The 25,647-nt window shown below is 32.8% G+C and overlaps 1 protein-coding gene across 1 annotated transcript in view; it reads right to left on the reverse strand.

Moving 5' to 3' along the window:
• LOC146998361 (uncharacterized) overlaps nucleotides 1-11,305 on the reverse strand; it is a 34,343-nt gene extending 23,038 nt beyond the window's left edge. The window contains exon 1 of the mRNA XM_085810467.1: nucleotides 10,952-11,305. The gene's annotated coding sequence lies outside the window, so the exon portion shown is untranslated. The remainder of the gene's footprint in view (nucleotides 1-10,951) is intronic.
• Nucleotides 11,306-25,647: the final 14,342 nt, after the last annotated feature.

The raw sequence follows: 25,647 nt of genomic DNA on the forward strand, positions 1-25,647 counted from the left end.
ACTGGTGCAGCCATCTATTGACAAGATAGTGAAATGCAAAATGTTCTAACATTACTCGCTCACCAGTAACTAAGTTACGATACTTAAATTGCATTGGTAAAGTCAATAATCAAATAACATGATCACTGCATCTCATGATCAAAATGCACTTCACGTATAAAAGAATCAATTTCTAAGTTTGCATCTGGTTCTGAATTGCAAGGTTATAGCAAATTAAATAATAATTAAGGTAGTCGGAACTTTAAGATATATCACTAATCTTTTTGTTCCATGCTGGAAATCCACATAATTGTAGATACCACATTCAATATTCTATACATTCATTATTATATCTCAAAGTTAATATATACATACATACTCCATATCTGGGCTTAACTGAACAATTCAATGTGTTATGTTTTCAGTGACATGAAAATAGTTAACAACAGTGAACATCTGATCAGTATTACTAAAATTTTCACATTTCATAGCAGGTATTTAAAACACCAAATGCACTTTTCTTATTTTACTCACTCCTGACTGACTCAATGCAACACTGTCCTGAATATACACCTTAGCAACTAATATTCTTTGAAAATTATTAGTTTTCTGAAAAACAGGTATTAGTACTGCATTAAACTGCAGCTGGATAGAAATTATATTTGCTCTAAAACTCATATATGCCTAATACCAACATGATATAGCACTGAAATATTCCAACTGAAACAATAATTGTATTTGTGAGATAGCTTCTAAGGAGGTAATGCAGATGTTATGCCTAAGCAAAAACACAACTGTATTCCAAAACACAATAATACCAACCCTTACAGCTAATACATGCATATAAAATTTGAAGCAAAAATTTCTAGAACAGTAAAAACAATATGGAAAGTATATCGGAATATATTCATGAACAGTAATATATTGCTCAGTATCTACACCACTACGACTCTGGTATATTACAGAAGATACATAAATTAGAAATTATAAAATCAGTATACATTATTGTGAAGGAGATAAATACGATATGACATTAGCACTAATTGGGGAAGTAGATCATGAATAATAATATTTGCAGTAACAAAGATTCTGATTTAGTTTTAAGTTCGAAACCTAACAGGAAGTTTTATTTCTCTACCACAACGAGTGTTTGTTGGGAGATTACTATGATGCATTTCCTTTGAGGATCCACCATTGACATCGTCATCAAGAAGCTGATTCGGTAGCTCTGGCATGCTATCTGCATTCATAAGGTAAGCAGGTTTCAGCCTATCAATATATGTTAACATCTTTTCCTTTAATATGCACAGAATAATACTTATCATGTCTTTCTGCTACAGGAAATGGGCCATCATATGCAGGCTCTAGTGGTTTTTTCACCCGATCAACTCTTACGAACACATGAGTACAGGTCCTTAAATCTCTATGTACAAAAACTTTTTCATAAGACTGACATGTATCTGCAGACTTCATTGGCTTTACTAGAGCCATCTGCTGCTGAAGATTGTACACAAATGTGTCAGGTTCAATGTGGACACTGGGTTTTTCAAAAAATTCACCAGGAAGCCTGATATTGGTACCATATACCATTTGAGCAACAGAATAGTTTGTAACATCTCTGATAGCAGCTCTTAAACCAAACAAAATAGTGTTTGGTATAATCACTCCATTTTACATTATTGTGAGCTTTTATTGCAGCCTTTATTGTCCTGTGAAAACGCTCTATTTTCCCATTACATTGGGGATGATAGGGCGTTGTATGCAGAAGTTTGGCACCACAAATAGCAGCAAGATTTTTAAACATTTGGGAGGTAAACTGGAAACCTTGGTCAGTTACAATACACTGTGGCACTCCAAATCTGCTCACCCAATGGTCATAAAAAGCTTTACTCACCAGTTCTGCACTGATCTCTTCTAATGGAACTACCTCCATCCAACAGGAAAATCTATCAATGCATATTTCAGAAGTCAAACAACAAAAATCAGCGTTATATTTACAAAATTTCACAGGACTAGTTTCGATGGTTTTACCGAACCACCATCTTCAGCTGCAAAACCGCAATTGCTCAGTTAATTTAGTTTGATTTTCTGCATTGTTTATCATGCCTTCATCCGTTAATCGTTTCACTAAATTACGCCTGAAACGGCAAAAATTCCTGAATCATCTTGACTTTTTACTTAAATGTAAATGTAAAAAATTGATCCCCAATTTTATTCAAATCAAATCTAATCAAAATCCTTCGAGTCGCGTTTCAAGAATTCTGTTAAATTGCAAGCTTGCCTTACTTCGGTCCGTGATAAGGGATACACGTCAACAATTGTCCAAAATTGAACATGAACTCTATAAGCTTCATCTGGAACTCGCTAAATCATATCCAAAATTCACTGCCCTTGAACAAAAGTCTTGGTCTAGAACAGAGAATGCAGTTAACCGTCATAAAAACACCCTTGCAGTTAAATTCGAAAAACTTCTTTTACAGTCTTCCAGTTCAAGTAGTTCAAAAAATCTTCCCATTGTAAACATCAAGCCAATAGTTAATATTTCTAATGTTAGTCCTTCAGAAGAACAAGAGAGAATTCTAAAATATAATTTTAACTTCTCACAAACCTGTAAACCCTCGATTCCAAAGATTTTGGCTCCTATCGAAAAAGCTTTCAAGTTCAGTAAAGTTTCAGATTCACAGAAAGAAATGATTAGGCATCTTATCGCTTATAATGTGAAATTCAATAGTAAACCTTTGAAACCAAATCTAAGAGCTACAATGCGCGAAATTCATTCTAACCCGGATATTATCATTTCAAAGGCCGACAAAGGTGGCCAGATAGTCGTCATGGATAAGAACACTTACATCGATGGTGTCACTAAACTCTTAAACGAAGGACCATATAATCTGATCCCTAAAGATCCTTCACCTTTGGACTTGTCCAAAATAAAAACTGCGATCAAATCTTCGCAAATCATTTCAAGCAACTTTGTTGGAAAATATAGCTTATTTTTAAACCTTTTACTGCATCATCTCTCCTCCTTGAAATGTTTATTTAGTTTAGTTCTTATTTTAACGTAATATAGTAGTTACTTCTACTTCTTTTTCTTGCTGCCACTGTTTGCATTGAGAACGGACTGTTTCAACCTAATTAAGATGCAAAAACGAAAGTGATGTTACGTCATCTGAAAAGCCGATTCGTGCCGATAGCTGATTGGTTGCCGTGAGATGACGTCATTCCTACTTCTGCTATAAGTATCTCGCGTCGCCTCTTCAGCGAGCTGCCATATAATTGCTTTTTCCATCATCAATACCTGCAATCAAGATCTTCAAGCAAAGTTATCAATCTGTTCGCATAGAATCACATCTCCCGCAGATTTTAAAATCTGCCTATGAATATTTTCATCGCGTTCCCTTTTTATTATTTGCACTATCCTACACAAGCCACATGCCAATGAGCCTATTAATCGTAAACTCTTTCCTATCCGCTTTTTGCTTTAGTGTTTGTATCGTGTATTAAAAAATTATAAAAACCAAAAAAAATTATAAAATATAAAAGTACAAAAAAATCATTAAAACCTAAAAACTTATAAAAAATTATGATATTTAAGTTTTTATTTTCTTATCCCTATCCCTAAACTTTCTCGAGCCTGTGACTCCCTCTACTGAGCATCAAGTAAATCACTTATGCCAAATTATTCCTATTTCTGCTCACTTTTAGTAATTCTGATAAGGAGGTACATGGTTTTGAACCATAGGCACTCCGAAAATTGCAAATCATTGGCATTGGCTCAACCCCTTCTAGTTCCTGCTTTCCTGGCACTTGAGTGAGCGGTTTCCAGCCCCTTCAGAAGGATGCATGTAGTCCGGTGATTAAAGTGCCTTGGTTCCGGTTTGTGGGATGGCTGTTCCTGAATAAAGTTCCTTGGTGCCTGTCCGTGGTTTTCCGGAACAATCGCTGATTGTTCCGGAAAAAGTTCCTTGGTTCATATCTATAAGATGATTGTTCCAGAATAAAGTTCCTTGGTTCCAGAGGCTACCATATGAGTGACTACTGTGGGCGGCATCCATGTTCTTCAACGAAGGCGGCAATTAAAACACGTGAGCGGCGATTCCTCGTGCAAACGGAGTTAGGCCGGTTTTAAGTGTTTTCAAGAACTTGATTTAAATTTCAGGTGTTTCTCTCGACCATTGATTATGGACTTATTGAATGTGTAGCCAGCTTCATTTTTAGGCCGCATAATTACTGTTTAGGACATTTTGTTTGTATAGAATGCCAGTGTTTTTGGAGACCAGGTAAAAATATTATTTGATGAATGACGGTTATATTATATTTTTCCTAAGACTCTGATATTGTTGAAATTTATTTTCTGTGTTTATTCTTTATTATATTGTTAATAAATTGGTTAAGTTCAAAATCTTTTATTGTTTTCAATGTCTGCACAACATATCTCAGGGAGCTTTTATTGCTACTACTGCTAAATGTTTAATTTTATAAACTTTAAACTTTGCTTTAGCATCATTTTGGTTATGGGCCACCAGCTCCTGAGTTATTTTTAGTGCAGACTTTTGAAGTTTAAAGTTAGTTTAAGACTTAAGAGATTGGGGGGCGGTTTTTGTTAAAATTCAAATATGGCTAGTGTTAGTGTCATGCATAATATTACTAAACTTGATGCATGTAATTATTTTACATGGTCCAAAGATATGAAGTTTGTCTTGAATGAAAAAAAATGCATGGCTTTTGGTTAAAGGTATTGAAAAATGTCCTGATTTAAATGATGTTAAGGGTATTACAAAAGAAATTATTGCCGACTTTCAAAATAGAAGTCGATTGGCATTATCGTTAATTTATATGAATGTAAGCCCTGAATATAGAAACTTCATATGTGAAATTGATGACCTGGTAGTGGCATGGAATACGCTTGCCAAATACTTCCAGCCAGATTATCGGTCAAGACATATGTCCCTGTTTTCAGAGTTCTTAAATTGTAAAATTAAGCCAAATGAAAGTATTAGTTTCTTTTCTTCTAGATTAAAACGCGTAACTGAACAATTAGCTGATATTAATCAGGCTGTAAGAGACATATATATGTTTCCAGTTTCTTAGGTTCCTTCCAGATAAATTTGATCAATTAGTTCAGAATATTTTGAGGTGGCCAGATGAAAAGTTCATTTTTAAAAATGTTGAACTTGAAATACTAGCAGAGGAAACGCGTCTTAACTTAAGAGAGATAGATAGGGAAAACTCCAATAAGACTATAGAAGTTCAAAGTACTCACTGTGAACCCAAATTTAAGCAGATTAAAGGGCTCAAGTGTTATAAATGTGGCGGTCCAGGTCATATTCAAAAGTACTGTAGAATGAAAGGTAATCTTTCCAGATCACCCTCACCTGCTTCTTCTGTTTCCTCAGCTGTATCTAGTAGTAATAAAACATCTTCTAAGTGTAAAAATAAACCCAAGTTGAGTAAAGGTAAAAATAATTCCCATGCACAGTCCCATTTTATAGCTCAAGCTAATGTTAACAATTTGGAAGAAAATGATGATAATTGGATTTTTGATACAGCTGCATCTCATCATTTTTGTAAAAGTCGTGAATTGTTTGATATTTTTTCTCCTGTGAAAAATGAGAATATGCTAGTAGCTATTGATGGGGTAACTTTTCCAATTCATGGGAAGGGTACTGTTAAAATGAAATTTGGGGATTCGGTTATTTTGCTTAAAGATGTGTTATACTCACCTGAACCAAGACGAAATTTAATATCTGGACCTAGAGTAGATATCAATGGAGCAAGATTTTATGGTAAAAATGGGCAAATTAAAGTTACTGATGATGAAAATGAAACTTTGTACAACGGTAAGTTGATAGAAAGTAACTACTGTCAAAAGTCATTAATTCGGACACCCATAATCCGGACCTCAAAGCTAAAAACTTTCTGCGCATGCGCATAGGCGTTTAAGCGTGCGCGTAAGACCTTTACGACTGGGAATTTGCGTGTGCACAAGTGCAGAATACGTTTTCGCTGCGCGTTTGATGTATAACGGACGGTATAAGCTAAAATGATCTAATTGTCTATTTCAGTTAATGTTGATGATTGCGTTGTTTCTTAATCTTCGAATTGGATCCGGCTTATTATTTTTTGCAGACTGTAAGAGCAATTTTATAAAAGTAAGCTTGAACTTTCGATTATGTCAAATAGAATTTCCGATGCTGGAGCTCCTAAAGGATCTATGAAAACAAAAGATGTCCGTTTCGATGTCCATCAAACAAAAAGTGCAATTGCTCCAAAAAATGGATAAAGGCATATCCTTTGTTTATCTAACCGTTCCGAAATCTGTTTATCAATTTCACGCTGCTCTGCGCGGGGAAGAGGGGGAACATGGCGGCGCGCAATGAACTGGAAGTTGATCTGTCAACACTATCGTTATCTTCAGGGCAGATGTTTTTATTTTATTCGGCTTATAATTCCTTATTAAATGTAGTATTTCATCTCGATGTACTTCGTCTTTGATATGATTTAAATCAAATTCCTCGTCATTATAAATATCACGAATACAAATCAAATAGTTTTCTGGTTGCAATTTTCTAATTTCGGCTATGCATAATGTATGCTTTACGCATGCGCGCGTTGAAAGAAATATTTAATAAAGTAAACAAATAAATATTAAGCTTTTTTTTTTTTTTTGTAAATTTCGATACCCTTTAGATCATAATTGCTCATTATTTTATAAATTACGGTTTCATATTTTTAATTTTATAATTTCTGCATGCCATCTTACCAGATTTAAACTGATGATCTATAATCCGGAATCGCCGAAGTCCTGACGAGTCCGGATTAAAGACTTTTGACTGTGTCATGTATTCCCGAAAATAGTCAAAAAGGGGGGCAAATCTGTAAAATTTGAGGCATCCACAGTTCAGCATAACAATAGTGAATTATGGCATGGTCGGTTTGGTCATATAAATTATAGTGCTATTGTCAGGACTAGTAAGAGACATTCAGTTCGAGGTCTTCACGTGTTAAAGCACTCACCTAATTTGTTTTGTGAACATTGCCAAATCAATAAGCAAAGACGAATCTCCTATAGATCCTTAGAAGGTATTCAAGTAAAGAGACCGCTTGAAAGGGTTTTTTCTGGTGTATGGGGACCTATTAACATTCCAGGTAGGAATGGTGAACGTTATTCCGTTTCCTTTATTGACGAATATTCTCGTTACGTGGTAGTGTACCCCATTGTGGAGAAAAGTCAGGTGTTTGAAGTATTTGAAAGGCATATAGATTATACTCACATGGTAAATGAGCCAATTAGTGACATAGCTGAGAGTGACGATTCCTTTTTTTTTTTTTTTTTTTTTGAAGAGTTAGAGAATGATATTTCTAGTGATTCTGATACATGATACAGACTTTTTGTCCTGAACTCACCAAGTGCCTGTCTTCCACTTCCTGTGAAAGATTTTGTTACTTCTTCTTGCAAATAGTCTTTCTTGTATTTATTATTAATTTTGTCAATTAAACTTTGGAATAATTTGAACAACACATCCGAAAATTATTTCTCAGAGCAAGCAATTTTTTTAAATATATTTTCAGGTAAAGTACAGGGAAAATATTATTAAATGCTAATTTTAATTTATATGATAGCTTAAGTAATAATCTAAAAGAGTACCAAAATTTATGACATTAGACATAAACTTCTGTTTTAAACACACAAAAACCCCGCCCTGTGAGACAATTCCTTTAGACTTCCATCTGTCCCAAGGGAATGTTTTAAACAAAGACACATCATCTTGAAAGGGTTAAAACAAATTTTTCAAAATAAATTAAAATTCTATAAAAGGATTGCTCTTAAAATGATTTTCATCACATTTACCTAATAAAATGTTCACATCATTTTTTCTAATAGAAATCATGGTACTTTTCCGTTTTGCTGGCGCAGGCGATAAAGTCACCAGTAATGTTACAACTGATGCCAAACAGAATATCCTTGCTGGTAACTTTTTACGCCTCATTTTCAAAACAAGTCGCAACCATTTCTTATCAGATTGATTGTTTCCTTCAATACTAGCATACAATTAAATAGAATTTTTAGCAGATAGTTCAATTTTATGCCCTAAGGACATTCACAGTAATTAAGTCAATTAGGATGCAATCACACTGTTCAGCCGAAAATATAGAAAAAGCGAAGTCAAGGGAGAATGCACCAGGGAAGTAAAGCACGACGATTTTACGTAATTTCTGAATGGAAAATTCGTACGAATTGAAATAATTCTTGCATTTAATCTTGTATTCCAAATTAAGATTTAACTTGAAATTAATGTAGATAATTACTGAGAGAATTAGATTTTCATAACGTAGTTTACGTGAGACGAGATCACTTGGGGGTCCCGTGATGAATCGGCAAATCAGGATGTTGAACCAAGAAAGCAAAATAAATTCTTAAATTAATGTCTTTTTTAAAATTTATTGTCTTTATTTATTGGCCTTTTTACAAAATTTTAAATGATATTAAAATGTTTATGCCTTCAAAATAAAAAATTCTTAGAACTAACATTTGTTAAAATTTTTTATGTGTATACTGTATGTTGTCGCCAATATAGTCTGCTTGGCGAGATTTGCACTGGCGAAACGGAAATAATAATCCAAAACTTAATTACTTTTATAATACACGGTACTTGGGAATTATGCTGTCAACCATGAAAGTTGGCAGAGATCCTGCCAACTTTCATGGTTGACAAACATTCTTGAGAAACCGATACCTCTTTATTTATCAAATGATCAGTATTCGACCTCCTTTGTGAAAAGGCTTTTATGGTGATTTCTTTATTAGCCAGGCCTCCGATTTTACAGGATGCTCTATTTAAATGTTTTGAGTACAAACTTCCTGCATGTAACATCTATTACTTGATATCCACATTCAGCAGGCTATATCGTGTCCATTAATACACACTTTTCTTGATGGTTGAAAATAATCCACTGCTTCCTGTAGAAGGCTGGTCTTAAGTTTTAATAATTCTTTTCCAAATTGCAAGAAAACATACAGCGGTAATATTTAATTTATATCCTTGCTCCAAAATCCACATAACTTATCAAGAAACAGTAGGGACCGTATCAAACTAAAGTGCAGATTTTATGAGTGTGTTGTCGCATCATGCTTATCCATAATTGGGATTAAGCTTGGCATACTGCTTAGAGACTGTTTCACAATCCACAAGAAAAATCTATAAGCACCCAAAACACTTGAAGAATTTCTAAGGATTGGTAGATGATGGCAGTTTGATATTCTCTTTTCACATATATTGTCTAGAAAAAAAAAAAAAAAAAGAAATTTTCCTTCATAAACAATTTTTTTTTTTTTTTGGTAATTATTACAACCTCACCATATTAAAGGGAGAATGTAAATCTTTCATGTCAGAGAATCACCTTCTTCAGGATTAATCTGAAGTTTCTGTACGATTTGAAACGAAAGGAGAAAAATGCATTAATTGAGTGAATTAACTGTGTAAATGAAGGTTTACTTAGTAGCCATAGTCCAGAACTACATAGTATATTTTTGACTCTTATTTTTGTGAATTTCTGTGGTGATGCCGATATAGGGATTATAGTTCAGATAATTTTAGGAAGTTTTTGGATGCTGTTAAGGAATTTTGTGTGCCACAGACTGAAGACGAATGAATTTCTAGATAAGGTAAGGGGACTTTTGCTTTGTGTAGTGCTAAAATACATAACAGGTTTGCACAATTCTCGATGCACCCACACTATATATTTACAAGCATCCATGTCTTACCCGGGCCCTTCGGTACCATAGTAGGCTTCCCTAACCACTATACTGTTTGGGCGGCTACAGTAACACTAAATTTACATAAGTAGAAGTAAGAATGAAGGCAATTTTGATAGTGAAAACATTGATAATAATACATGGCGGTTTCTTCAGATGCTGGATAGTGGAGGATTAAACATTTTTTAAAGCACTTCTAAGATGAAAAAGCAGGAGCTCCAGGAACGGCATCCATCTTCATTGGCATTTTTGCTAGAACTGAGACTGGAAAGATAAAGCATCAACTTTTAGGTGACAGATAGATTCCATTCTACTGGCCAATGACAGACTCGGTCATTTAAACAAATTAGTACTGCTGGATGACAGGCTGGTAAATTCTGGAATGCACGATTATCAATCTGACTCGAATATGTTAAAGATATTGCAGCAACAAGAATCTGCATAAGTTGCATAAATCTGCAGGCTCAGTTTTGAAGGTTGAATCGAACTTTCTTCTCCAGCTGCGGAAATGATAATGAAGGTGAAGCATGTTCTCACATGATAACAACAGATAAAAAATTCAAGAAAGTTCCAGCTACGGAAACACAGCAACTGGCACCATCATTTTCCCTTCTACAGTTTATAAATTTGTTTCGATTAAAAAGCCAAATCATGCAGCTTAGGGTTTCCACGTTAGCTTTTAAAATTTAATAATTCTCATATACATGTAATTTCTACACTTTCCAATTTTTCAAAAATGATTTAATAAATGTATGAACATACTACAGGGTCACTATGTCAGGGTCACAATATGCAGCATTACTTCTTTGCACTTACAACTAGCCAATGGAGTAGGGAGCATATCTGGTGCCTGGGCAATACAACCCCCATCCCCCCCTTCGCTACGCCATTGCAGCTAGCTGAAGCTGTTTCTTCACCATTTCCACTCACAGGTAGCTGAAGTACCGAACATATTACGTTCGTTTTAAGCGTGAATTTACAAATTAATACAGACATTACAGAAATAAACATTATGTTATGAACAATTATATTTGCCCAATAAAGGTGAATCGCTTTTCTGCTACGTTAAAAGTGATATTAATAATACAGTCATTGAAAAATTTACAGCGAGTCAATTTTATCAGTCATTGTAGCACATTAACTTCATTAAACATCCACATTTTTATTTACATACATTATGAAAACTAAAACTAGTTACACTAAGATTTTACATACCCTATTTACTCTCAAATATTCTGCAATCAGTCTAATGACAGCGTCACACAGTCAAAGAACTTCTTACGGTTTCGTACGTAACAGATAAAAGAAATTCCTATGGGAACCCTGTTACTCAGCCAAATTTGGCGTCGTTTCTATCAATTGCTTTCAGTACTACTGCACATGACTTGCTTAGTTGATTCTGTTTAAGAATACGAATTTTTTTATTCTTTTCTGAATTAATTTGATAATATTTCTTATTTTTTACATAGGAATTGTTTATGGCATGATTATGGCAGAAACAATCATGATACCAATAATGGGCACTTTGAGCCAAATGAGCGATAAAGGATAGGACATGTCTATGTAACAACTGTGCAACGCGGCGCCATACTGTCTCTGCCCAGTGAAAGCTCAAGCTTAGCCTCGGTTCGGTGTCTTGTGCTTCTACACATGCGCATAACTATTCCCCCCCCCCAAAAAAATGAGGATGCATTTCCTCCTCGCGTATTTCCAAACCCTACCCCACTTTTCGAAGTCATGGACAAATCGACTAGTTTCGCCTGGATGGTTATTCTTGAGCATGCGCTGAAGGGCGAGAAGTAACATAAACAGAACTTTGGCTTGCGTCGTAAACAGTATTAAGTATATTGTCTGAAAGTGTATTCGTTTATGTAATTGCATAATTTTACTGTTTCTGTAATAAGAAAACTTCATTCAGATAAAATTTATTTTAATATTATTATTATCTGGTTATAGGATTATACGAAATGCTGAATACTCTAGGTACATCGTAATCTTCGCATAACCTTTCACATTGGATTTTGCCTTATCATTTTAAAATAAATTGTATTATAAAGATTAAATCAAAGCAAATTACTTTGTTAGAGATGTGAATGTTCTAACTGAATTTTCTTTTTATCACTTATTATTTATTTCCTCTTTGAAAACACATTCATATTTGACAAATAATTATCTCCGATGAAAATTTTTTGATTGTTTAAAAACTATATTTGTCAATAATGTGATAAAAACTCACTAATCTAGTGCTTCATAGATCAATATGACAACAAATTCAAAATGTTTTAAAAACAGTTCTTTAATCTTTATTTTGTAGTAGATGCAACTAATGTCACAGAGAAAAAATATTTCAATAAAAAAGTTCTCCATGTTAATTCAATAGCAAAATTATTTCTATTTCAGTGAGAAATCCACTTTCAATGCTTATATAACAGAAAAATGTAACATAAGCATTTTAGAAGTTATAAATATAAGCTTAAGGTACAATTTTATGTAAGAAATGTAATAATTTACTTTCATTCCTTTTAAATCGACATATTAGTTTCCAATCAACTAAAATTTTTGGCAAGTTAGAGACTTAACACACAGTATTCCATCACTTAAAAATATGAATTAATTGTTCTTTTTCATTTAGAGATACATAGGAATTGAAAATACCAAAGGCAAAATGGGTCACAGATCCAACCTAATTCCTTATTTGGAAATTTTTCAAAAACATTTCTGTCAATTTTATCATATGTTGTTTTGGAACTACTCTGATATGCGCCCTCTTTTGGCGAGAAACTTCACGCTGCCATATTACTATCTAAATTTTTTGTCTACATTTTGAACTTTTAGCCTAAAATGTCTCCAAAAACGCGGTTTTCGCACATGCAAAAACTACGTTTTGAACACACAATTTAGCTAAAAATCCGAAACAAAAACAAAAAATTTAGATAGCAAAAACGTAAAGTTTCTAACCAAAAATATTTGACAAGAATCCATGTACACAGCGACATGTTTTAACTTAAAAAAACATCTACGAATTGCACAATGTAAGCAACGAACGAATCTACAAACTACGCACACCTCGCTTTAATAAATTAACATAACAACAATAAATTTCAAAGAATACCATGTACACAGCATCCTGTTTAAACTTAAAAAAAATTCTACGAATTGCACAATTTAGGCAAGGAAAGAATCTACGATCTACGCACTCCTCGCTTTAATAAAATAACATAACAACAATAAATTTCAAATAATACCATGTACACAGCGTTCTGTTTCAACTTTAAAAAACATCTACGAATTGTACAGTCTATACACTAAACAACAAAATAAACTTCAAACAATTTAAAAAAAAAACAACAATAACGACAGAAATTCATACTAAAGAACCAATGAACATAACATTCTACAAAATAAGAACAAGGATAAAATAAAATGCACTTACCATGAATTAATGCGTTTTCGAATAGCAGAAATATAAATTTCATTCCGCCTTTAACATGCCTCCACGTAATCACTATCGTATTTACACGACAGCCAGACACACTATCCAGAAAATTTATACTATGGTTCACAAATAAATAAAATCACAAATCCCTACTTTTATCATGCACTGCCATTAAAAATAATCTCCCAGACCCTCTTTCCACACTTCCAAATACCCACTACCCCTCAACAGGATAGCCACAATCATATTTCCTTTTGCCCAACTTCAATTCAACAACTACCATTTTATCTTTCCCTCCCATCTTCTCAGACACAGAAGCGAACCAACGAGCTCCAGTGAAAGATTTTTCAACGTCAACAGGGTTGCCATAGAACACACAATCGCGCCAAAAACCAGCGCAGAACACATATCGCCACATTTGGTGAAATTAGGGCATATATGAGAGTTGTACCGTTGTTTTAAACAAGAAATCTGTATTATTTTCTTTAGTAAATTGTGAAAAGCATGTTTCTGTTTTTTTTTTTTTTTTTTTTTTTTCAATTCTCCTTGCCAAAGTATTGGCTTAGTTTTAAAAGCTTACATTAGTACAAACTGTGACACAGTGTGTCTAGGTAAGATTATTTGTTTCAAAATGTCTGTTAATAATTTCAAATATTTTCTCTCCAGTTGCTTTTCCTTCCCAAATATTACAACATAAAAAATATTCTACTGCGTCGTTTTCAAAAACATATCTCACATAAACGATGAATTGAAACATTTTAGTAATGTCGGTAGTTTCATCAAGTTTTATAGTAAAGACTGGATTTTGTATTCTATAGTGTCTGATATGACAAAAATTTGGTGAGAAACAGTATCTTTTTTTAATGCTATTGTTTTTAAATCGTTACTATATTTTTCTGCATGCATAAATGATGTCATTTTAATTGCTGAAGGAAGAATGATCGATTCTCCAATTGTATGAGGCTTTAAATTTTTTGCAATTAAATATGAAACTTTTAAGGATGCCTGTAAATCCTTCTCAGGAACTGTTGTATATTTTTTCAAAAATACATTTTAATTTTTCATGCTCTCAGCTCATTCCTTAAAAAAATTCTTCAGATTTATTTACTTAATCTTTATGTTTAGTTTCTGAGGTACTTTCCATTTCACTGGCACAAATCTCGCCAAGTAGACTTTGTTGTCGACAACATACAATATACACATAAAAAATTTTAACAAACGTTAGTTCTAAGAATTTTTTTATTTTGAAGGCATAAACATTTTAATACCTTTTAAAATTTTGTAAAAAAGCCAATGAATAAAGACAATAAATTTGTAAAAAGACATTAAGAATTTACTATGTTTTCATGTTCCAACATCCTGATTTGTTGGTTTGTATCACGTGATCTCATCTCACATAAACTACGCTACAAAAATCTAATTCTCTCAGTAATTATCTACATTAATGACAAGTTAAATCTTAATTTGGAATACAAGTTTAAATGCAAAAATTATTTTAATTCGTACGAATAGTTTATTCAGAAATTATGTAAAACCACAGTGCCTTACTTCGCTAGTCCATTCTCATTAGAATTGATGAATTTAACCCTTGATTTTGCCTTTTCTATATTTTTGCCTTCGGGTGAGTGGTGTGATTGCAGTCTAATTGTCTTAATTACCGCAAATGGTCTTGGGGCATAAATTTTAATTATCTTGTCAAAATTCTATGTAGTTGTATGCCAGTATTGAAAGAAACAATCTGATAAGAAATGGCTGGAACTTGTTTCGAAAATGAGGCGTAAAATGTTGGCAGCGAAGATATTCCATTTGGCATCAGTAGTACCATTGTTGGCGACTTTATTGTTTGCGACGGCAAAATGGGAAAAGTACCGTTTCTAAATATATTTTTAATTTCGCAGGTTTCATGCTTTCCATGTGCCAAGTTTTCACTGCATTTAACACACAATGGATATTCTTTTTTCATAGATAATGCGACGTGTAAAAAAAGTATAAAATAAACTCTTCTTGATATTTACTCAATTTTTTTTTTTTTTTTTTTTTAGAAGTAGAGAGCCAATGGTTACTGATAGTTTTTCTCTAAGCTTATTTGATGTTGGTGCATCCATTCCATTTCCCTTACAAGAGATTTTGGGCCATTTAACCATCATGAACAAAATTGCAACGAAAACAAAATTGTTTTTATTATCCTTTGAGACACTACTGAATTTTCCAATGCTTAGGAAATGTTATGTGCTTACTTGACAACAAATTTGATTAGAAATAAGAAACATAGTTAATAAATGATGCGCATTACAATTACAAATTGCATGCAAGACACTACTAAGATAGCCAAAAAAACTAAATCGTAGCTGTGCATATGCAGTTGCTTTGAAATTTGATTCGAGCTGTTTGGAAATCATCAAACATAACACATAAATCAAGTGGAAAGCAATAAAATCAGAATTAAAATATGGAAATGTTTAATTTAAAATTCCTGGCCAATGTTAAAAAACATCCAAAATTCTCTTCAAATTCCGTATATCTTTTATTGTCAAATAAATTTCTTTGAATTTGGTGACCCCCCACAAATTTGTTCATAACTCCCAGGTTAAAATTTTGTAAAAAAACAAGTTATCAATTTCATCAGTTAGGTTATTTAACTAAAGTGCAGTCAATTTTATTTCTTATTTACCTGAATAACTAAAGTGCAGTCAATTTTATTTCTTATTTACCTGAATGATGTATCACACAATGCTGTGTAGGCTGGTGACCTAGTGATGATGACTCAAAATGCATCTTTGCATTCAGGCACACACTCTTTATAAGAATATAACCATGCACTGGAGTCTTAGCTTCAGCAGGTACATTTTTTATTGTGCTATGCAATCTCTGTGGGTCCTAAATTCTAAAAACTTTTCCACTCCTAAATTCCAAAAATTTTGCTACTTGATATTTGTAAATTCCAAAATTTGCATACCTGCCATAACTGCACTGGCTGTGTCCTCAGTTATCTAATGTTCCAACAAAATCAAATATTGTAACGTTATTTTAGACCAGACTTTCTTAAACTGTAGATCGCAACCCCCATCTACAGCAGGGGGTTGAAAAAAATTTTAGTAGTTTTGGTATTTCTTAAACTTAATATAATAATTTTACAATTACCCAATATTTTTACACAATGTATCTGAAAATAGATAAAGATAAGACAATACAGACAAAGAGAAAAACAAAAATGTTTCAACGCATTCTGCTTATAATATAAATGTTCATTTTACTTGCTTTGCACGTGACGCTGTCATTTCGTCTGTTAATTAATTAAAATTTTCACATTGTTCTATGTCTTAAAATAAGAAATTAAAGATAATGGCCTAAAACTGCAATACTATCTTACAATACAAGTGAAAAAATTGACAGTTTCACTCGTGTGTCAGATTTTCACAATACTTATGGGGTCCCACAAAATTTTCATAAATATTTTGGGGTCGTGAAAAAATCTATGATAAAAAAGTTTAAGAAGACCTGTTTTAGACCAATCAGTTTTCTGACGCCAGCCCATTTTTTTGCCTGTTTTGTTTCTCAGCTGAATTATGTTTCTGGGGGAAATTTTCTATATTTTTACTGTTTCAGCTGAATGGAAAAACACGCTAAAATGTTTCAAATGACTATTAGGGGGAGAGAATCAAATATCTCACATTATTATTATCTCTATTTATCTCCTGTTTTGATTCTGAGTTATGTTTTTTGATAGAATTTTTCCATATTACATATTTCAGTTCAACAAAAAATCAACTTTTAAAATATTGAGGAAAAGCATGTACTAAAATGTTTCAAAATGAAAATTTGGGATAAATAAATAAGTTTTTTCTAGGAGTTCTTAGATATAGTATATAAAGAAATTTAGAAACAACTTTTCACAAAGACTAAAAAATTGAAGTTCAAATGATCTTCATAAAATCCTATAAATGTGGAACAAGAATAATTTAAAATGTAAAAATTAACACGTTGACTGCCGCATGCATTTTACATGATTTGCACATGACGCCAACTTGAAATTTTTAGTATGCGATATATATTATGTCGAAATATTATCTACAGAACATAATGTTATATAATTGTGCTTCATGCTGGGGATCACCAGCGACCTCCAAACATCTGTAAACCATTTTTGTGATTTATAATTTAAATTTTTACTATTTATTATTGTTCGAACCATAGTAACAATGGTACTATTTAAAAATTTATCAGTATCAATATTTATTCTAATTATGTATTTTACTATTGGTCGCGTTGCCAGTGGCACCCACGGCGCTGTAGCCAAGTCGAGTGCATGTCACCAGTGACCCCCACGGCAGTCAACATGTTAAAATAAACTATCACAAGAAAAACAAAAAAAGTAGTATAAAAGAACAAGAAAGGTGAGGAATCCAACCAACTTTAACATAATATCATCAAGAGGAGGTATGTCGACTTTAATTACATTTCCCCTTCTAAAACAAAATCCTTGCTTTTCTGTATCCAGAATCAGCTGATGAACCATTTCAATATATTTTTTATCTTAATAGTTCACAAAAAAATTCTAGTCCTCCTCAAAGCAAAGGAAAATCATTGACAATATCTTCCGATTTAAAAATATTTTTCTAATCTAAAAAATCTTAAAAAAAAAAAAAGAAAGAAAGAAAGAAACAAAACATGCCCTTAAAAATGTAGAAAAAATTAAAATCCTGCAGTGGAAAATCTTTGAAAGTTCAAAATTTAAACACAAAACTTTACTAGAACCTCTTATCAAACAGCAGTAGCAAAGGAAAATGGGAGGGGGAAAGTAAAATCATTAAAAAGGAAAATGGGAGGGGGGAAGTAAAATCATTAAAAATATCTTCCAATTTAAAAAGATTTTACTAGTCTAAACAGGATTTCATCAAGTTAATTTGAATTTGAATTTTTATTCTTTCTGAGAAATTGGTTCTAAATTTCTTTCTTTATATATTTACTGATCAATTTTTAGCAGCATAATGCACAAAAATTTTTGGAAGGATTATAAATTTTCCTTTTAAAAAATTATTTGTATATACATTGTCCAAACACATCTGTATACAGTGGAATACGTTAAACGCGAAATATCGGTTAACACGAAATAATGCAACGGTCTCGACAAACTATTATGTATTTTCATGCATTTTGTTTCTCTTAACACGAAAAGGTATCCTTTCTGGAAATGAACAAAATACAGAAAACACTGGCATCGCTGGCGAGATTTAAGCGGGGTGTGAAATGAAAGAAAGGTGGTTTCACATGTTTCGTAGAAAAGAGGCTAATTTGGCTTTGAAATACCCTCGGAATAGTCTGTGACACGAGCCAGTTTCGTTTATCTACGGTACTTTTGCCTTCCACGTCTACAAACGCCACACAAACATCTCATCTCTCATCAGTTAGCTTTGGAATTCAATGATGAGTACATGGCAGTGTGAGTAAAAATTAGTGAGTTTGGCTCATATGTTGCACTGCATAGAATTCAGCGACTCCAAGGATGAATGAAAATTATTTTCATTACACACGATTCTCAAAAGTATCAGATTCTTTGGCGCCGAAAGAAATGGAGAAGTAGGATATTGAAACTGAGCTGACACTTAATGAAATGTTTGAGAAAGTTTCTGTATTAATGAACTGTCCTACTGTACTATTGGAAGAATTCGTTGCAGTAGTTTATGATAATGTGTGTACAGCCCAATTATGGCAGACAAAGTTATTTTGAAATTTGTTCAAAGCTAAAAAGATATCATTGATGCAGATTCTGATGATGAAAATAAAATGAATGCAGTTCCTGTTCCTACATCATCCGAAATGAGGAATATCATAAAAAGTATGGACAGTTATTTAGACGCACATTCCAATGGTGAAATGAATAACAAAAATGTTTGACGTTGAACAATTTGATGCTAAAAAAGACAATGCAAAGAAAAATATCAGATTATTTTCTCAAAACTCAATAAATGTTTTGTTTTTCAAAAACTTGAAAATTTTGTATTAAATTCCATTAAGTTCTTGTGGATGTTTTTGTTTCATTGGTTTTTATTAAATACATGCATATATACATATCTATGTAAATAAAATGTACTTTAATAAGCTTAATTTTGTTGAATATATGCTTTTTTTTTCCTTTCAATATTCTTTAATACGAAAAAATATTTCAGTCCCCTCAGTTTTGTGCTAAATGATTTTCACTGTATATCTGTTGCACATAAATCCATTTCTTACATAAAATATAAATGTATGTATAGAATAACTAAATAAATTGTAAAGGAAGTTTAATTAGCAACTATGAAATCCTAAAAAAGTACATAGTATGAAATTTATAATAGCAAACATTAAAAATAGATGAAAGTAAATAAAATTTAAATTATAGAATGTACTTTATAAAATTAATAATAAATGGTTAAAAATATATTTTTTAATTACTTAAAACATGGAAGGGAAGCACTTCTGCAGAGAACCCGGTAAATGTAAACATCGCCAACTTTGGCGATAATAGTTCAAACCTGGTAACCTAGCAGATTGATCCTATTCGCTTGTTCGAAGGTTGCAACCTTTCCTCTTGCATTCATTTTGTTGAATTATCACTGTGGTATTTATTCTTCTCTTATTTACTATTATTTTTTCTGAATTTTTTAACAACCAAAAGATAGAAATATTTTTGCATAATTGAAGAAGTTTTCGTCGATAGATGCTGGTTCTCGGAAAGAAAGAAAATATGGCGGGAGGGGTGAATGCTAATTTGTAACACTTCTGTTCACGTTGTTTTCTTAATTATTAACAGCCATATGCACGCAGAACAATGAAGTTTCCAACCCCTAAAATAAATAAATTTGTTTTCGTAGGCCGCAAAAATGTGCATGTGCATTTTAAATAATTAAGTAATGCTTTCATTTTTATTATTGGTTATTGTCATGTAAAATTATGAGAATAAATCAAATTTTAACAAGATACTATATTGTTAATGCTTTACTAATAATAACCTTTCAGAGGATGGCAGGTGTGACATAAATAGTTGATTAAATTGAAATAAAAAATATTATTGATTATCTAAGATAACAGAATAGTTTGATGCATCCCCATGGTCATCAAAATTAGCAAACCACTGCTGGTGTAAGAAATACAGTTCAAATGACTCTTGAAAAATAATAAAATGTATAAAGTTCTAGTTTTATTAACAATGCTACTGAAGAAAATTCGATTACTGTTGAAGGTTATTTGTATTGTGAAATATATTATGAAAAAGACAGGTATTTGTTGCAATGTAAACAAGCAAAGTATTTAAAAATGAAAAAAAGACACTTGTAATAGAAATATAAGTATTCTATATGAATTAGAGAAAATACATATAGGTATAATGTAAACGTAAGTATAAAAATACTAATTTTTACTTTTTAAGTGAATTTTTACTTCCCGTTATGTTTAATATATTGTTTTCTGTGCTAACTTTAATATAAATTTATTTTCGTATATCATGTTTAACCGGTTAGTTTTAAATCCACATGCTTATTATCTGTGAATTTTTACTACCATATGCTTAATATATTGTTTTGTCTACTAACTTGAATTTACATGCACTAAAAATCACGTTTACAAAATATAACGTTAACGGCTCGGCTCTTGGCGAGTAAAAATGCACCGGCGCCAAGGAGTTCTTTCCCGAAGCGCCAACGGTTTCTCTGCGGATGAAAACCCCATGGAAGTTATTTGGCAGAGATTGTTGGGAATGAAATTACTACTTCAAATTTTCAGATTACTATTGTTCATATTTAAAGTCTCAACTTGCAGTCTTAATCCACATAACAACCATTGTAAAAATCACCTGTTATCATATTCCAAAGATCAGCAGCATACATTTTTTTCAAAATCGTGCATAATATTAACCCGGTGGAAGGCGCGCGCTAAACAGAGCACATTTTGGTCGCGCGGGGTACCTGTATAACCCCACCGATAAATTTAAGCTTAATTCAATATACACATATAAACTTAAGTGCAAATAAATTGAAAAGGTATAAAATACAGTTTTTTAGTATATTCTAAAGCATGAATATTAATTTGAAAATATATTTACGTTAATTTCTACTACTAATGTTTATAGGAAAAAACTTACTCAATTACAAAATAAAAATCAGTTACATACCTTTATTGAATTTTAAACACATTTGTCACAAACATAATTAGAGTGATCCTTGCAAGTAAAATTTTGGCATTTCATACAAGAAATTGTTGTTTTTTGTCCTTAGCTCGAGGACATATTGTACATCGTCCTTTACCAAGCTTCATTCTCTTTGGCAAGTTCTCTTCAGAAACGGCATTCCTTTCTGTTGAGAAATTCTGATTCATTTTCTCTCGTAATTCTCTGGGTAACATTTGCATATTTGATCTCCTCTTTATTTGTGGGTTTACGAGAGATAATGCCAATGTTTTCAAAAACATTCGTCTACTTTTATACTGCAAGGGAGGATTTTTAGTAGACATAAGTGACACTCGCGCGTTTATACCAGCCACGTTCAAAACACAGTAAAAAATCACCATAGGCCACCTGTTTGTTTTCCTAGCTGTTGAATAAAGCGTAGACATTTCATCAACAGTATCTACTCCTCCTTTCGTTCCATTGTAGAAATGGATTATTTCTGGCTTACTTTGTTCAGAGTTTTCATCTATCGTGTCATCATGATGCATTGTAGACAGAAGAACTACACATTTCGATTTCTTTGGAACATATGATACTAATGTCATGTCTTTTTGGAATCCAAACATGGAAGAATATACTTCTCTTTTCTTTGTTTCTAAAAATTCAGCAGGAATTACAGCTTTATTTTTCTTCAAAGTTCCCACTACAGTGAGTTTCTTTGATAGGAGCTCTTTTGCTAGCGGGTAACTTGTATACCAATTATCCATGGTTATATTCCTCCCAGATCCAAATAATGGAGCACAAAGTCGTTTTACGATCTCAGATGGCGAATAATCAACTTTGAAAGGACCATCCGATTGTTTCCCCGCATAAATTTCCATATTATATGTATAATATGTCCTGGCATCGACTACGGCAAATAATTTAATTCCATATTTTGCCGGCTTTTTCGGCATATACTGGCGAAAAGCACATCGGCCACGAAATTTCTCCAACTTTTCATCTATTGTAACATATTCACTAACTGAATATATTTCTTGACATTTTTTATTGAAATCGCTGAAGAAATCTCTCACAGCTGCCAGCTTATCCAACTGTCTTCGAGCTTCGCGATCGTTTACATTGTCTAATCTCAAGCACCTTAGAAGAAAAGTGAATCGTTTGTAAGACATTGTCTTTCGGAATAATTCAATTCCGGTGCCATCAGCGTCCCACAAGTCTTTTGCATTAGCATGAGAAGATTTATGCAATCCGCATAAATATAAAAGACCAAACAGTGCTCTCATCTCCACTTCATCTGTATGCCTAGCATCTCGACTCCGTTGAAAATTTTCGGATATTTTATCAATAAAAATATTGGTGCAGTCCACAATATTTTTTATAATATTGAAATCCATAAAAAGTTCCCAACTTTCAATTGGTTCCATAATACTTATTGCAACTGATTTCAGACCTGGTAAGTGGGTTATAATATTACAGGAACTGGTTCTTACCTTCTGATTCGGTTTACTTTTCTTCCAAACTGTTTTATTTTTTCCTATATAACTGTCACTTTTTTCATTAGATTCAAGCGTTTTATTTTCAGCTTCAAACTCACTGTCGCTGTCATGACTGCTATAAATTTCTTGATCTACTTCATTTTCACTAGCAGTATCCATTTCTTCATCGGAAGTTTCCACAGTATCCAATAACATTCTCAAGTGTTCCATTTCTTTTTCATAATCTGTCATTTTTCGTTTGAGAGCCATTTTCGAACGACTACAGTATAGCACACATGCACAATCTATGCAAGCAAGAAGCTAAAGTGAGAAATTTCAGAACAAATCTGGTCACGGGGGTTCCCAGGTTACCCCAGTTGCATGTAGCGTTCCAAGAAATGATTGCTCCTCCCCAACAAAAGAAAAACACCTGCTGCTGGCAGGTGCTATTGAAAGAAAACCGTTTAAAAGTTAGCTACTGAAGGGCTGATTCATAGCGGATAAATAGAAATTCCAGAATGAAAGGTTTTATGAGGCTGGGGTGACTCAGTCACCCCGCGCGAGTGCTACCGGGTTAAATATTGGCTTTTGATAGTCAAGTTGATACAAATAAGATGAACTGTTTTTATGATTTTAGACTAGTAGTTTATTCTTCCATTCATTTATTACAATATTTCATTTTTTATATGCTCGGCTATTAAAAATTTCAAGAGATTTCTGGATATTTTTTTTGTTGAGTTTTTACTATACATACATTTCAGCATTTACATCGTCAAAATTGCACAGACACATACTTGAAGTGAATTTACTTTTACAGCTAACACAAGAACTGGAAAACAAAAAGTACTTATTCGGAGATTGTATTTCTTTTTCGTTCATGAAAATCAAAGTTCATTACACAAACATGCATTCACATTGCACAAGCATGTATGGAAATTCTTAATACATTTAGTAATCCTGATAATTGATTATGCATTTAGTAAATAAATCAGAAAATATTTTAATGTATAATAAATGAATAGTAAGTAGCTAAGCTTTTAGTTAGTAGTTAGATTTTAGAAGTAGTTAAGCTTTTATAAAACAGAGCATAATAACACAGTTACGAAGATATTTAATGTTATAAAGTCAGGTAATTTAGTAAATTTCAGTTGTTTACCAAAGAATTATGAAGTTCCTTGTATATCTTTATAAATGAACTTTATTGCTGTTTTAAGCAATTAAACAACTGTTCAAGTTATTTTAATAATTTTGAAATATATACACTAAAAGAAACAATAAAATGTATTAATCTATTTGTCAACCTTGATTTTGGCACGAAAGTCTGCAGAATGCTTCGTAGTTTTTAAGCACATAGAGGCACTGTAATTCTTTCTTATTCCTTGATCTGAAGTTTTCTGCAATTTTTTTTTTATTATTATTTAAATTGCTATTATTTAAATATTAATTATTATTATTATTATTTAAATTGCTGTATTGGCACACATACAATTTTTGTATAGTAGCTTCAGATGTGGATAAGTTTTTTTAACACTTTCGTTTGTTTTTCTGGCGTCGCTGAATTTTTGCGATGAAATGCAGCACATTTATTGCCGAGTATAACCTTTCAGACTTTTCGAATTATTCTCCTCTTTCCTCAAATACACTACGGCGATAAACAATAACCATTCACTGAAGATTTTGCGTAAATTCCCACTCATAATAATTTAAATTGCAAAAATCTCACAATTAGCACCTAAACACACTATTCAGCAGCACAATTCTTTTGAAAGCGCGCCGTAGTAGTCAAAAGTGGGGTAGGCGTCTTGCCAGGTAAAACTAGTCGATATTTCCGTGACGTCAAAAATTCGAAAAGTGGGGTAGGGTTTGGAAATACGCTTTCCTCCTCTGCAGACGGAAAGTCAGTTCAGAATAATTAACTAAATCCTTCATTAAATCTTCTGAGAATTCGTCAGAATGTAACTGGTGATAAAAATCCCTCGGGATTTTTGGGATTTTTATTTCCCTAGGATTTTGCTAGGGATACCAGGCATTCTTATTGCAGTGAATCAAGAGATCAGCCATTAAATCGATATCTCCTTGTTTCGTCTTCTTTAGCATAGTGCTTCTGGCCTTTTCGTATTTTTTACAATGAATAATTTCATGTTCAGTGATATTAATAAGATTCTTATCACAATAAGGTATGTTCGACCTTCGATATCTATACTGTATTTAATTTGTTCTACTACTAAGAACATACAGTGAATTTGAGTTTCAGAAAGCAGCACCTCCTATTACTCTGCATCACGTGAAGAACATCAGTAAAACAAAAAGACAAACGTAATAGTCACACAGATCGTATTTTTTATTCTCGAGTGTCAAGATGTAGAAACATCTTTTTACTCGACTTCTGATAAGGAACGGGTGGGGGGGAGAAAGAGTAGGGTGAAAGGAGTATGGAAGGCGGATGAAAGAGAGTGAGGTCCGCATTAGCGGCGGCGAAAAAAGGGGGTGTCAAGTTCAGTGTCTTTATAAGATGTAGCCGCGGGTGGTAAAACCGTCAGTTTAGCGTGAATGAGTCAAGCGTAATAGTCAGGTGGCCCTCCGTCAGTCTACGAAAAAGGTGACTTTCTGGTCGAAGGTCCAAATCAGTGAACTGAAGAATCTAGTATAAGTAAAAAATGTTAAGGATGGAGAATGTCAGATGGATATTTGTGCTTTTCTCTGGAAATGGAGAACATCTAAGAGAGTTGATGCAGTTGTTAGGATGAGTGAGAACTGAATAGAAAAAATTTCTGCCAAGTTTTGAATATAATCTTAAATTGTATATACTTTGAGATCACGGTGCATATACGAATTTGGAATGAACCATGATGCGTTG

This window comes from Stegodyphus dumicola, chromosome 2, assembly GCF_044657685.1.
Source record: "Stegodyphus dumicola isolate Sdum_Otavi_A_Nest chromosome 2, ASM4465768v1".
In the NCBI taxonomy this organism is placed as follows: Eukaryota; Metazoa; Arthropoda; class Arachnida; order Araneae; family Eresidae; genus Stegodyphus; species Stegodyphus dumicola.